At 38.2% G+C, this 14,583-nt stretch overlaps 1 protein-coding gene across 8 annotated transcripts in view; it reads right to left on the bottom strand.

The window, feature by feature from the left end:
- Nucleotides 1–14,583, bottom strand: part of CFAP20DC (CFAP20 domain containing) — a 227,470-nt gene that overhangs the window by 153,210 nt on the left and 59,677 nt on the right. Inside the window, exon 1 of one of the 8 annotated variants that reach the window (XM_070492614.1) lies at nt 5,524–5,542. The exons of the other annotated variants lie outside the window; for them this stretch is intronic. The gene's annotated coding sequence lies outside the window, so the exon portion shown is untranslated. Of the gene's footprint in view, nt 1–5,523; nt 5,543–14,583 lie in introns of those variants that run through there. 8 annotated transcript variants of the gene reach the window in all.

The raw sequence follows: 14,583 nt of genomic DNA, 5'->3' as shown, positions 1-14,583 counted from the left end.
TCTTAGAAGAAAACATAGGTGAAAATTTTCATGCCTTTGGATTAGGTAATGGTTTCTTAAATATTACATCTAAAGTACAAGCAACAACAACAAAAAATATATAAATTGGACCTCATAAAAACTAAAAACTTTTGTCCTTCAAAGTGCTATCAAGAAAGCAAGAAGACAACCCATAGAATGGGAGACAATTGTTACAAATCACTTATCCGATAAGGGTCTAGTGTCCAAAATGTAAAAAGAACTCATACAACTCAACAATAAAAAGACAAATAATCCAACTTTAAAATGAGTAAAGAATCTGAATAGACATTTCTGCAAAGAAGATATGAAAATGGCCAATAAGCAAATAAAAAGATGGTCAACATTATTAGTCAACACGGAAATGCAAATCAAAACTAGAAGATACCATTCACACCCACTAGGATGGGTATAATAAAAAAGACTAATAGTAAGAAGTGTTGCTGAGGATGTGGAGAAACTGGAACCCTCATCCACTGCTGGTGGGAATATAAAGTGGTACAGCCACTTTGAAAGCAGTTTGACAGTTTCTCAAAAGTTAAAGGTAGAGTTTGAAATGATCCAGCAATTTAACTCCTAGGTACATACCCAAGAAGACTGAAAACATATGTTCACACAAAAACTTGTACATGAACGTTTACAGCAGCATTATTAACAATAGCCAAAAGTGGAAACAACCCAAATGTCCATGAACTGATAAGCAAATAAACAAAATATGGGAAATATATACAATGGATTTTTATTCAGGCATAAAAAGGAATGAATCATTGATATATGCTACAATATGGACAAATGGTGAAAACATCATGGCAAGTGAAAAAAGCTAGATACAAAAGACTAAATACTGTATGGCTCTATTTATATAAAAGTGTTCAAAATAGGCAAATTCATTGAGATGGAAATAAAGGGCTGGGGGTAGCAGGGAGTGTGGAGAAACTACTAATGGGTACAGGTACTTTGGGGGGTAATGAAGCATTCTAAAATTACGTAGTGGTGATGGTTACACAGCTTTGTGAAATATACTAAAAACCACTCAATCACACACTTCATTTATTTATTTAATTTATTTTGTATTGCAGTAACACTGGTTTATAACATTATATAAATTTCAGGTGTACATCGTTAGATTTTGATTCCTGTGTAGATTACATCATGTTCATCACCCAAAGACTAATTACAATCCATCACCACACACATGTGCCTAATCACCTCTTTAGCCCTCCTCCCTCCCCTCTCCCCCTCTGGTAACCACCAATCCAATCTCTGTCTCTATGTGATTGTTTGTTTTTGTTTTTATCTTCTACTTATGAGTGAGATCATATGGTATTTGACTTTTTCCCTCTGACTTATTTCTCTTAGCATAATGCCCTCAAGGTACATCCATGTTGTCACAAATGGCCGGATTTCATAGCTTATTATGGTTGAGTAGTTGAATCATACACTTTAGAAGGGAGAATTTTATGGTATGTGAATTATATCTCAATGAAAAAAAACAGCTGTTACTAGTTCAATCACTTATTGGTGACGGGACTTTAGGTAAATGGAAATTTAGGAGAAAGGTATAGAAAAAAATAAGAACTATTATTTCTATTCCATTGGTATGAAACACACAAGTTTCTTGGTGATGCTCTTGTGCTCCTGGAAAACATTCATTCAATGACCTACAGTCATTGTTGTGGGTTAAATTGTGTCTCCCAGAAAGATATGTTCAAGTCCTAACCCCTGGTAGCTGTGACTGCGACCTTACTTGGAAATAGGGTCTTTGCAGATAAAACCAAATTAAGATAAAGTCATGCTGGATTAGAGTGGGCTGTAATCCAATGACTGGTGTCCTTATAAGAAGAGGGAAATTTTGACACAAAGACAGGGAGAGGATGCTACGTGACAACAGAGGCAGAAATTGGAGTGACGCAACTACATGTCAAGAAATACCAAAGATTGCTGGCAACTGACGGAAGCTGGCAGAGACAGGCATGATACAGAGTCTCGTTCAGTACTTTCTGAAGGAACCAACCCTTCTGACACCTTGATTTGGGATTTTTAGCTTCCAGAACTGCAAGATGAGAAATTTCTGTTGTTCTAAGTCATCCATTTTGTGGTACTCTGTTATGGCATCCCAAGGGACAACTACAGTAATACTTATATCTTTATTATTAAAGACAAAGGGTCACAGGAACTAGAGTCAACCTCTTGGAGTCTCAATTCCTTCACCTATAAATTGGGAATAATAACATCTGTCCATTCACTGTGCTGAGAAAATGATCATGAAAACACTTCAGAAACTGTGAAGTGCTTTATCAATATATGATATTACTCCTCCAGAGGTATGCTTCTAACTGATTTGTCAGCTCTAATTTATTGGGTTTTCTCTTTCCCCTTCCTCAGGATCATCTGTTTTCAAGCAACATTCATCTTCCTCAGAGAAGCTACAGTTTGGGTGTAAGTGGCCTACTTAAAAAATAACCATGTCTAACATAAAAGTGAGGATTCAAATTATGGAACTCTCATCTCACACCACCCACTCTCCTAACTCTCCCCCAAAATACACTTTACCATAAATTGCCAATGAACTCACCTGCATTTTAGGAAATACAACACCCAGCACTATACATAAGGTTAGGGCATTGCTTGTTCTAGTTAATTGACTGTGCTGTTGAAGTGAACAGTACCATCATAAGTGATCACTTTCTGAAGATCACAATAAAGAAGATATTTGGCACTAAAAGCACATTTTTCACAAATCACAAATCAGTTAGGATGTTCAATCATCAATATAAAATACCACACAAATTCTGATTATTGAAGATTTCCAATTATTTAGAGTCTTGAAAACTTTTTTAAAAATCTGCTATAAATTGCCTGTATTCATGCTTTAGGTTTTCTCTCCCTCCTCACTTCTGCTCTCCTGAATGTATCACAACAGCTGTAGAAGATTTTGACTCCTTAGGTAATATACACATTCTCTTATTCTATGTTTCACATGAAAATCTCACCTATCTTTAAATGGAGGAGATTTCAGAAGTACTTGAAGATATGCTTATATGGATGTTCATTATAACACTAATAGAAAAACAAAGAAACAAACAGAGGGAAAATTTAGAGGTCCCCCACAAGGGTCTAGAATAATATACTATGCTATACCCATGCAATGATACATATGGCAGCTATCAAGAAGAATGAGACAGATTCATACGTAGTAACATGGAAAGATTCCCAAGACAGATAAAGTAGAAAGCCCCACCACCACCACACCAAACCAGTTTCCAAAGAGCATGAATGCTATGATTCTCTTTGTGAAAAAAAGGATGGTAATATCATATAGACACACACACATACATACACAATTAATCTCTGAAGGTACTCACAACAAAACTATTAAAAGCATCTACCTTTGGAGAATAATTCCAAAATTTCATATACCATTATAAGTGGTAGAGTTTTGTCCATAAGGACAAAGCAATGATTAATGGTTATTTATCTGAAATAAAATAAATATTCTACACAAATAACAATATACAAAAAAGAATGTTTGAAAAAAATTCTTTAGGGGCCAGTCTGGTGGCATAGTGGTTAAGTTCACACACTCCACTTCAGTGGCCTGGGGTTCACAGTTCCACTCCTCGGCATGGACCTATATAGTGCTCATCAAGCCATGCCGTGGTGCCATCTCATATATAAAATAGAGGAAGATTGGCACAGACGTTAGCTCAGGGACAATCTTCCTCAAGCAAAAAGAGGAAGATTGGCAGTAGATGTTAGCTCAGCGCCAGTCTTCCCCACCAAAAATAAATAAATAAATAAAATAAAAAATTCTTTACTTCTGGGAACCTCAAAAAAGACATTATGCAACACACCACAAAGTAACTGTAGCTGGGGTCGTTCTGCTAGGCCTGTAGTCATGTGTGGAATCAATAGACTATCCTTCGAGGTAAGAGCACAACAATTTACTTACAGTGGTTTATCGAGTGCTTAGTTCAATACGAGTGGACATTTTGTCAATAACATTCTAATGGATGCTATAGATGACAGTTCAGTGCTATAATATACAAGCTAGAAGGCCACATAATAAAATCTATAGGTCCCTGGAGTCAGAGGATGATCATTTGTAGACGATCTAAAGAAAAATACCAAGAAATGTCTCATTGCAGGGCCTGGTGATTGTTTTGAAGCAAAAAGCAAACATATTTGGTTATTATGGATTGCATTAGTGGTAACACATTGGTGCCATTTTTATACATTCTTTTATCTTAAAAAATTCTAGTAAATGAAAGGTGAAATTAGAAAGCTTTCCTTCAGTTGAATTAGGCTGGAAGCTTATCAATGTAAACACATTTCCCAATTAAGTTAAACAATATGCAAAATTCACCACCTGAGCATAATCCTGTTTGTTAGAAATAAGAGCTTGAGATGAGGAGGCAAATTAACTTGTTCAATTCTATAGTTAATTTACAAGTTTCCAGCACAAGGCTAAAGTGGTCACATGAGCTATATCTGTGCCAATGTGCAAAGCAGAAGTAAGGCAGCGTTCCTACAAGGCATGGAACTACTGCTCATTTAAAAAATAAGTCCAATTAGATATCAAGCTTATTTTATGAGGAGGAGTATAATACTTAGCATTTTCACATTTGACTTTTGAAGCATTGATTATTTTCATTTTTCTTTTCTCTAAAGATGGATGTATATATTATTTAAACAACATTTTGGGAGGAATTAAAATGTGCATTCAAATAGCTCCTAAAGACTTTTAAATCTGGGAACTCCTGGGTTCTCTTCTCTATTTTCTTTAAACATTCTTTGCCTTGGGGACTTTTTCCACTTCTACTTCTTATTTTAAATGTTATCTCTATGTTAACAATTCAATCTACATCTCTAGCCCTGACTCATTCCTTGAACTCCAAACTGCTAACTCAAATCTTTTGCTGGATATTTCACAGACATTTCAAATGAAACCCATTAAGAAAAGAGCCCTAATTCCCCATCCTCCCCATCCCCCAGTGGCTCAAATCAGAAACCTAAGAGCCATTCTTGATTCCCATTTTCTCTCTGCAAGGCTATCAAGTCTATGTTGAATCCACCCATTGCTCTATTTCCTAGACTATCACTCTGGCCCAAGCACCACCTTTCCTTGCCTGCACAGCCTTCCAGTTGGCTTCCCTGCTTCCATTTTTAACCGCTCTTCTGCCAGTCAACACCCTCAAGAGCAGTGAGAGTGACCATCTTAAATGGGGATCAATTATCCCATCATATTTCAGTGACTTCATGCTGCTCTGAGAATAGAATCTAAATTCCTAGCTCACAAGGTCTATAAATTATCCTGCCTCACTTACCAGGCCTCATTTCTCTATAGTCAGGGACCTCAGGAAACAAAATTGACTCCATATGGTTCAAACGGAGAGGATGTCATGAAATAACGCCTTACAGAGGTGTGGGCAAGGTTGAGGAAACAAACAAGGGATGGTTAGACACTGAAAAGTAAGAACACTGAAAAGTAAGAACAGCCATTACCATTCCTAGGTCTATAGGGGCAAGGGTAGGACTAGAGCCAGAACAACTGGATCTTCATACGAGGCGACATCAACAGGAGGAAAGGGAAGAAATATGCGGACTTCTCTCTTCCTGTCCTCTGATCTGCTGGTACTTCCCATTGGCTGGGAAGCCTTGAGGTCAAAGGAGTCTGGCTGATTAATACAGCGTGATGTGGGAGAACAGAAGGGATCAACTTCCCAGGACACAGAGCACATGAGAGAAGGCAGTGTATGGATCTGGAGGGGTGGAAGAGAGATTGATCAGCAGACATGCCAATCTCATTCATGCCACTGCCCCGCTTCCTTACTCTTCTCCAGCTTCACACTTGATGTGTTCTTGTAACAGGAATTTGCATAGGTTTTTTCTTTCTGTGGGTACCCTCTTTCTTCCACTCTTCACATGGCTAGTTCTTCATCCTGCTTCAAGTCTTAATTTAAATATTCTTATCACCCTATCTAGCAGCAGGTATTTTCGTGGTTAATCCTTCGCCTGTTTCCTTCAGAGTACTTACCAAAATTTCCAAGTATTTTATTTACTTGCTTTCCTCTGTCCTCTCTTCCAGAATATGAGAGCAGTGGCAATGTGTCTAGCAGACGTCTGCTACATATTAGGTGCTCAGTAAACATTAATTGAACAAATGTTGGCCAAATTATACAGCAAAATCATAAGACTGTGTCTAGAGAGAGTGAATTTACAGAAACATTTGCATGAATTCTAAATTGAGGCAGTATTTAGGAAAACTCAATCTTTATTTTTCTATGTGGCATGGTTTTAGCTAAAAACAGAAAAGTCTTTATGTAAAGTAAAAATCTACATTGATAGATGCTCCATTCCTTGTTTACTTAAAAGAAGAATGTCTATTATGGCACCAAAAGTCTAAAAGCAAATAATTGAATCATTTAAAAGCAAGGTTTATGCTCATTTCTTTTACTGCTGTTTCTATAGCAATAGCATAAAATCACCTGTTTTGGTCTGTGATGCTCTTGGTACTAGAACATTAGTCATCTCAACATCTTTTCTGTTTTCTTCTAATTGAAGAAAGGGAACAAAGAAACAGGGAGTAGCTTTGAATGTAGGGACATTTGACAGTACATAGCATTTTCCAGATGTGATAAAATGGCAATTGCACAGCACAATCTACAGTGGTGACAACATGATTGTATATTTAAACATCCATGTGCTTTTCTTACCTCTTCCGAAAGAGGGTCATCAGCTGATCCTAAATTTCAGAGCATTTTAACCTTCATTATGAATGACAAGGCCCTATTTGCTTTTGCAGAAACCGTCTAGAAAAAGCAACCTTTGGCTTCACTTATACACCACTTTATTTCTAAAGGAAACTCTATTTATAATGCGCTACTTCCACTTAAGGTTCATTCAACAAGGTGCACCTCAACATCTAAGCAGTTACCGGAGATTATAAGTATCTTTGAGCGTTGACAGGAAATGGAAAGCCAAAAAACACCCTAATTCTGGAAGAAAGTAAAGGTGGAAGTAAAAGTAGGGTGGCAATAGAGGAGGATCAAGGAAAAATGCAGAGCTAAGACGTGGATGAGAGAGAATGTGGCCAAGACACTGGGTCGCTGCTAGCTGGCCTGAGGACATCATCATCCTTGCTGAAGAAGCAGCAGCAGCACCACTGAAGAGAGCTGTCCATGTTATGAGGACCATTTTTGTCATCACCTAGTATCCTGAGAGAGCAAGTGGAGTGACCACTAGCCATAGACACAGGCCAACTTGGCTTTAAATCCTGATTCTACCACTTACTATCTGCGAAGCTTGAGCAAGTAATTAGTTATCAGAGCATTGGTTTCTTCATCTGTAAAATGGGGCTAATATCTAACTTGCTAAGTTGTTGTGAAAACAGGAGTCCAGCTCCTTTAATACCATTTGTTCTTATGCCCAACCAAACACTCGTGACTTTAATTTGTTTGATACTTAAATTGGATCAAATTACCTGAATGATTAATCTTTCTCATCTAGAAACTCCCATGTGGATATATGAAGGCCTACAATCAGAATTAAAGGAGGTAAAATAATTGAAACAAATGTTTTTCATAAGCAACAGTAATCATTAAATACAGAATAACGTCTGCAAGAAGATACCTGCCATCCTAGCAAACACAGGAGTAAGTCTTAAATGCAGCCAGGAAACTACATTGTGCTTGTAGTTGGCCTACTGGCCTTGTCCATTCTGTGTGTCACAGTGCTCCTTGAAAATAAACACTTTTTGAGGGCTTACTTGCCATGTGGCAAGACTTTGAGGATACACAAATTCTGGACATAGTTTATTCCTTGGTAAAAGTTTTACAGCTTTGTCTGACATTTGGGGTGGTAAAGACAAAAAAGGGAAGTGGGATGAAAGGAGGCAGCAGATTTGAACACTGGCAGAAATAATATCACCAGAGACAGCATGAAACTAGCTCCCCTTGGCAAGGAGGAGCTGCCTTACGTTTCCCCTTTTGTCTTTCCCCACTCCACACTGGTGCCAAGGCCAGCGAGAAATGTGCATAAGAACCTGAAGGAAGTGTGAGAAGGTGGATGCAAGGAGAGGAGAGTGACCTGTCACCAAAGAGCAATTTTGCCTGGTGAAACCCCAGCCCCCTCTTCTCAGGAACTGAGTGGGAAAAGGCATGGGTGGTTCCTTCCTAGAATTAATGGAACCCAAGAGCACAGGGTCTGGAAATGTCTGCGCAGCTTTGTTCTGGGGTGGAGTAGGGAGAGATCAAGAAAAAAAAGGATCACGAGGCAGCTTCATCAGTACCCTGACATTCACCTTCTGACCCTTCTTTCAGGTTCTCAATGTTCTTATGCCACTTCCGGCTCCTCCACTCCCCTGCATTCTAACATCTTCCCTTCCCTGACCTTCATACTCCCCCTCTTCTTTTTAAGCTTCAGAAGCCAAAGGCTTTGCCCTGTTCCTATTTCCTCAGGCTGAAAATCTCAACTAAAAGCAATCTATCAATCCAATAGTTGATAGTGCCCCAAATGTATGCGTGTTAAGGAAAGTCTTATTTTGTTAATTAAAACAAAGCAAGATGGGGGAAATATTTATGGACTTGGGACTTCCTAGCACTTCCAATGCGGGTGGTGCAGAGCACACATTTTGAGAAGCATGGCTGAATTCACTGGGAAAGCACTCTTCCAGCTTTTCGTTCTCATCAATCCCTGCCTGTTCTTGGCCAAACTCGGAAATAGCCACTCTAATCCCAGCTCCTGAAGTGTCCTTGCTATATTCTTCAAGCCTAACCTTAACCAGGCAGGGTTTTTTATCATCCCGGGTGGTGGCGAGGCAATGATTCCCCAGGTACCTTACCTAGGGCTAAAGCTTTAGAAGTCACTACCCAAGAAGGTTCCACATGACCAAAAGGGCCTGCTTCTTTGAAGCTAGAGGCACGACTGGATGAGATGATCTTTCACATGAGAATTACAAAACCTGCAAGTCAAGTGAAGGAGGGGCAGTGTGGAAGGGAACACGCTTTGCAGTCAGACTGCCTGGACCCTGAGTGTGGTTCTTCCACTTATTCATAATAGTACTTTCGGCCAAGTTAGGGCTCCCTCTTCTCAGTTTACTCACCTTTAACCTAGGAATAAAAATAGGCTCTACCTTGTAGAATTTCTATAAGGATTAAAAGTGATAATGTATGTAAAATGCTTAGCATAGTCTAAATAAGGCTTTCTATATGCTTTATGTGTTAGCTGTTATTGACTAAATTTTGTTCATATTCCAGAACTTTGAAGTTATAACAAAGTATATATCCAAGTGCTTGATCATAATTAAAGCTCCTGAGAAATGAGTCACTCTGTTAATCCACCTTTGCACAAAAAGAAGATGGCTTTTCGTCTGACAAGAATGAAATTCAGGTTTTGAAATTCTATAATGGAATGTCAACTCTGCTTCCAGTCTGCTGTCTAAAGTATATTGATCCCACCTTAAGCAACAGCACCAAGTTTCAGCACTTTAGGCACTTATCAAAAAATTCAACCAAGAACTGACTGAATCTAGCACTTGCCAAAGGCTTGCTTGAGATGTCTGATATTCTGAACCATATTCTATTTCCTCCCTAAAGAAATACCTTCACGAAGTTGAGATTAATGTTTTGTCCTCAGTTCTTTTTCTTTCTTTCTTTCTTTCTTATTTTATGGAGAATCAATATAAGAAAAATCCATTTGGACTTTATGTCTTTTGCAAAAATCATATCCTGGATGGCAAATAGGTTTCATCTTAAGTTCCAGCATCAAATGCCTGAGAGTGACTTTCTGGAGTGCTCTGTTACGAAGGACTGCAGGGTTGCCATGATTGGTTAGCACTGTCTGCCATGGACAGCAACGAGGAGGTGTGGTGCCTCTGTCATATGCTTGCCCATGCTGCCATGACCACAGCTGAAAGCAGCACACATGGTACAAATGGTGCCTCATATAAGGACCTGCTAAATGTATACGTCCCTTCTTAAATTCAACGCCATAAGCCTCTCATGACTGAGTTTTTGTACATGTTAATCCCTCTGTCAAGTCACCCTCTGCCCCCAATCAAGTAGCCCTCAGATCTTGAAGATAAGGTTACCCTAAAAGTTACTAAAATGAACTCACAAAGGACGAGATCAGAAGACAGGGTATTTCTCGAATCAAGGCCAAAAGAGTAGGGCAAGGAAATCTAGTAGAGGCTAGATAACAGTAATGAACATGAGCCTGATTGGTGGTATTAAGAATATGCAGATGAAAGAAATTTTGAACAGAAAAAGGAGAGCCAGAGGGAGGGGAAAAAAACATTTGAAGAAAAATGTTCTGACCATGGGCCATGAGGATAATGACAGCATTTCAGACAGCTCAAAATGATAAATCATTGCAGTTTGTTTTAAAGAATTCTTTACCCGAACCATTTTAGTGACATTAAATTGTTTAAGTGGGCCATCTGCGGAACGGTGCAGCAACTGAGTGGGTTTATGGACCAGTCTGGTGCATCCATTAAAATAGCTACACCTGCTACATGGAAGCTGTTCGCAACTTTCTTTAGCCAATCATAAATCTGGTTAATCCTAACTTTCTTGTCATTTTAATTTTCTATAGATTACTTAAACCAGAAGGAATGTGGGTGCACTAAATTGTTTCCAATTTAACAAAGAAAATACATTTTTTTAAAAGCACAAAAGCTATATTCAATTTAGATAGCAGTCTTAGAACTTATGGCTCAGTTTTAAATCTTTTCTATTTGAAAGATTTACACAACAAAATCAGAGCAAAACACTATAATGAGTAAGCATAAAAGAGACTGTCTATTCTTATTCTACTCAAAAATTTGCTTCCTGGAAACAAGATATCAAAAAAATCTATTATTAAGCTTAATAACAATCATTATAACACACTGAAATAGAAGTTATTGCTTGTAAATATGATGAATGATAGTAACAACAATAAAGACTTATATAGGGCTTACTCTCTGCCAGGCACTACAACCCCATGAGATGTGTCTTCTTATTATGCCCACTTTATAGATGAAGAAACTGAGGCACCAGGACAGTAAGTAACTTGCCTAGGATCACAGGGCTGGTGAGTGTCAGAACCAGGATTCTGATGCAGGCAGTCTGGCTCTAGTATCTGTCCCCTAAACCACGATGATATACGCACTCTTCGCCTTCGACCCAGAAATTCTAATTTAACCTATGTGTAAGGCATGATTTCAGGGGTGGGTTCAGGCTATTTCTGAACTTCACAATCGCCTCTCAGTGTTCCTTTAGTTCCCATCATTAGTGTTTAAAGGAAAAAGGGAATGGATGCTTACAAGTTTGGTTGGGAAAGAAAGGAAGAATCTAGCTGGCAGGAAAAGTTGGTGATAGTATTCCACCCTGTTTATTATAATCAGATCTCCTCCACTTACTTATATGAAACCTTTCTTTTGAAAAGCTCAAAAGAACATCCATAGCACACCATCAATAATTGTTACCGGTTTCCTATTTCTTCAATTTACGGTGACACTGTATTTGCCAGACATCCCTGAGTGATCACTGTTTTCTGAACTGTGAACTAGATTAGTGATGAGAGTACAACTTCTGAATTAGTTTCTGATAAATTTCACCAGAGGGTCTGGGAATAATTACTACCCTTAGCCCCAAAGCCCCACAATCCACATGTCAACACCAACAGAAAAATGTAGGGTGCAGAATCGTCACACTGCAAAGACAGATGTAGCCTAATGACATGGAAAGAGATGCCAAATCGTTTTCAACTTTAGAGGGGCTGGCCTTGCAAGATTTAATTAGCTTACAGTTGAGAAGTAATTTGAAGCTTCAAATTACAGTTATTTAGAGACTCTTGAATTGTTCATCATTTCACTTTATAAAACTACAATATGAGGCAGACTTCTTTGGAAAAAAATGATTAGAATTAAAAAAAAAAAAAATTCCTTACAGAGAGGCAACAAAAGAAAACCAGCTCGGGAGCCAGACAGCCCTGGGTTACAGCTCCACAGGTGTAATGCTGGGCTGTTCATGTTCTTTGCTGAGTGTGTTTTCTCATCTATAAATTATCACTTATCTTATGGAGTTGTGAGAGTTAAGGGAACTTGGTAAAATGCCTAGCATGGTGTCACTGCTTAATAAATTTTGCTTTTCTCGTCACTGTTTACACTAACTCTGAAATTTTCTCTGAAGAGTCCCCATTTCTCAAATCTACTTTTCCTTCCTCTTCACTCTACTCTTGCTTTTCAAAATCCATCATCACTGGCCTGACTCCTAACTTGACTCACCGTTTCTAGCTTTTCTCTCAGCAACTTCACCCATCTTTAGAAAGATAACTACCAACGTTATCTTCCTAATTTACAAAAGCAATGAATCCCCTGCCTACAGAGTAAAGTTCAAAAATCTGTGCCTATTTCTCCAGATTCATCTGCCACCACTTCTTCACTTACTCCTAATTCTCTAACCAAACCAATATATTATACTAGCAGTATGGCCTTTACACATGATTTGCTCTTGTCCTAAAATGCCTTCCTTACCTTTTGTGAGTTTTACTTGTTCTATAAGACTTTTTAGAAACATCACCTATCCTATCAAAATATCTCTAACTCTAAAAGGCAAAAATAAGAACTGGATTTTACTGAAGGCTCCATAGCAATTATATATACTTCTATTAGCATTTCTCTCATTGCATTCTATTTGTTCTATATCATTCTCTTCGATAGAAATTATATCTTATTCATAATTTTATCTCCAGGGTCTAGAGCAGTTTCTGGCATCTTATATAGTATATACTGAATAGATATTATGAGAGAATGTCAAGGCAGCTTTCCCCAATGAATTCACTCTCATTCTTGATTCAGCCTATCAGCCATTAGCCATCATTACATTTCTATATTTCAATTAACCATTATTTTTCCTTTATTAGAAAGTAAGGAATTCTGGATTGAGCTAATGAGTATTTTCTGCCTGCTACAAACACACACAGTCCCGAAAAACATAAGAAAAATTAAGTTTAAAAGATAAAAGATTATGTTGACCAAGTGTCAGAATGAAGAGGAAATAAAAGCCAGGGCTGATCACCTATGGGTTGATTTCAAAGTGTGTGTGATGGGAGGAAGGTTGGAGATCTGGCCAAAACACATGTAAGGATCAGAACCTAATATGTTTGTGTGGGGGGCATGTAAAATTATGGAAAGGGGCCTCAGGATTGTAACACCCATGTCACCTTGGGTTTAGATAAGATGAGGAGCTGGAACTGAGACTCCTGAATAATGCCAGAGACCTTGAAATGACTGCCCTCCTCTGTGAGGGGTTCTAGAAACCCTGCTCACAGATCTGGGCAGCAGAAAAGCTTGCCTTTAGCCAGGCTCTGGGTTGAAGAAAAGTCTGCTCTGAGAAATCAAAATCGCAAACTAAAGCCACATGTGTGAATTCAGTCTGACTTCAAACTATCCTTATGGTGAGGAAATCTCAAGCTCAGAAAGACATTTAAAAACTGGATCTCAGGGGCCAGCCTGGTGGTGCAGCAGTTAAGTATGCATGTTCAGCTTTGGTGGCACGGGGTCCACTAATTCAGATCCTGGGTGCGGACCTATGCACCGCTCATCAAGCCATGCTGTGGCAGGTGTCCCACATATAAAGTAGAGGAGATGGGCATGGATGTTAGCTCAGGGCCAATCTTCCTTAGCAAAAAGAGGAGAACTGGCAGCAGATGTCGGCTCAGGGCAAATCTTCCTCAAAAAAACAAGAAACAAAAAAACTGGGTCTCTATCAGTAAAAGCTTTGAGGTACAGAAGAAAATGAGAAAATGCAAAGCTTCTCGAGAGGGACACTTCAACAATCCCTGCTACAGGCACCCACAGATAAAACACCCCTGATGAACATAAATGCATGTTCCAAAGTTACTCACTAACGTGAGGAAGTGATATACCATGAGGGAGAGTCAGCAGACATAACAAATAGGAAGATTAGTTTCCTTAGAACATGAAATAATAGAGCAATTTGAAAACCACTTATGTTTAAAACCATAATAAAAGAATAGAATACCATAAACAACAAATTTGAAAAAGCAAATAAAATTCTAGAAATTAAAGATTTTTTTTCATTAAAAAAAGGACAGGCAAACACCGTATTAGACATAGCTAAAAAATTAGTGACCTGAGGAAATTATTCAAAATGGCACACCAAGAGAGGAAGGGTGAGGTGCCACTGGAGGGAGAGCTTTCTGAGGTGCTTGTTCTGTGAGGGGAGGAGCTATTTATTTTCAACTTTGTTAAGTCAAACAAGAATGTTATAAATTTAAAGGCAACCAGTAAAAGAACAGAAATGGAATGTATAACTTCCAAACTAGCCAAGGTTAAATATCAAGTACTACATTAAAAAAATTTGATATGCATCTAAATGTATAGCCTTAAATTGCCTATTAAAAAAAGTAAGATTACACTTCTTGAGTTAAATATTCAACTCAAAATTTAGGAAAATAATACACTCACAAAGGTAGAAAGAAGGTAAAAATTAAGAGAATAATCAAAATAGAAGCTTAAGAGTATTAACTAAATAAAAAATCTGATTCTTTGAAGAGACT

Source organism: Equus asinus, chromosome 21, assembly GCF_041296235.1.
Source record: "Equus asinus isolate D_3611 breed Donkey chromosome 21, EquAss-T2T_v2, whole genome shotgun sequence".
In the NCBI taxonomy this organism is placed as follows: Eukaryota; Metazoa; Chordata; class Mammalia; order Perissodactyla; family Equidae; genus Equus; species Equus asinus.
Note: the sequence above shows the minus strand (reverse complement) of the source record. Positions and strands in the feature narration are given on the sequence as shown.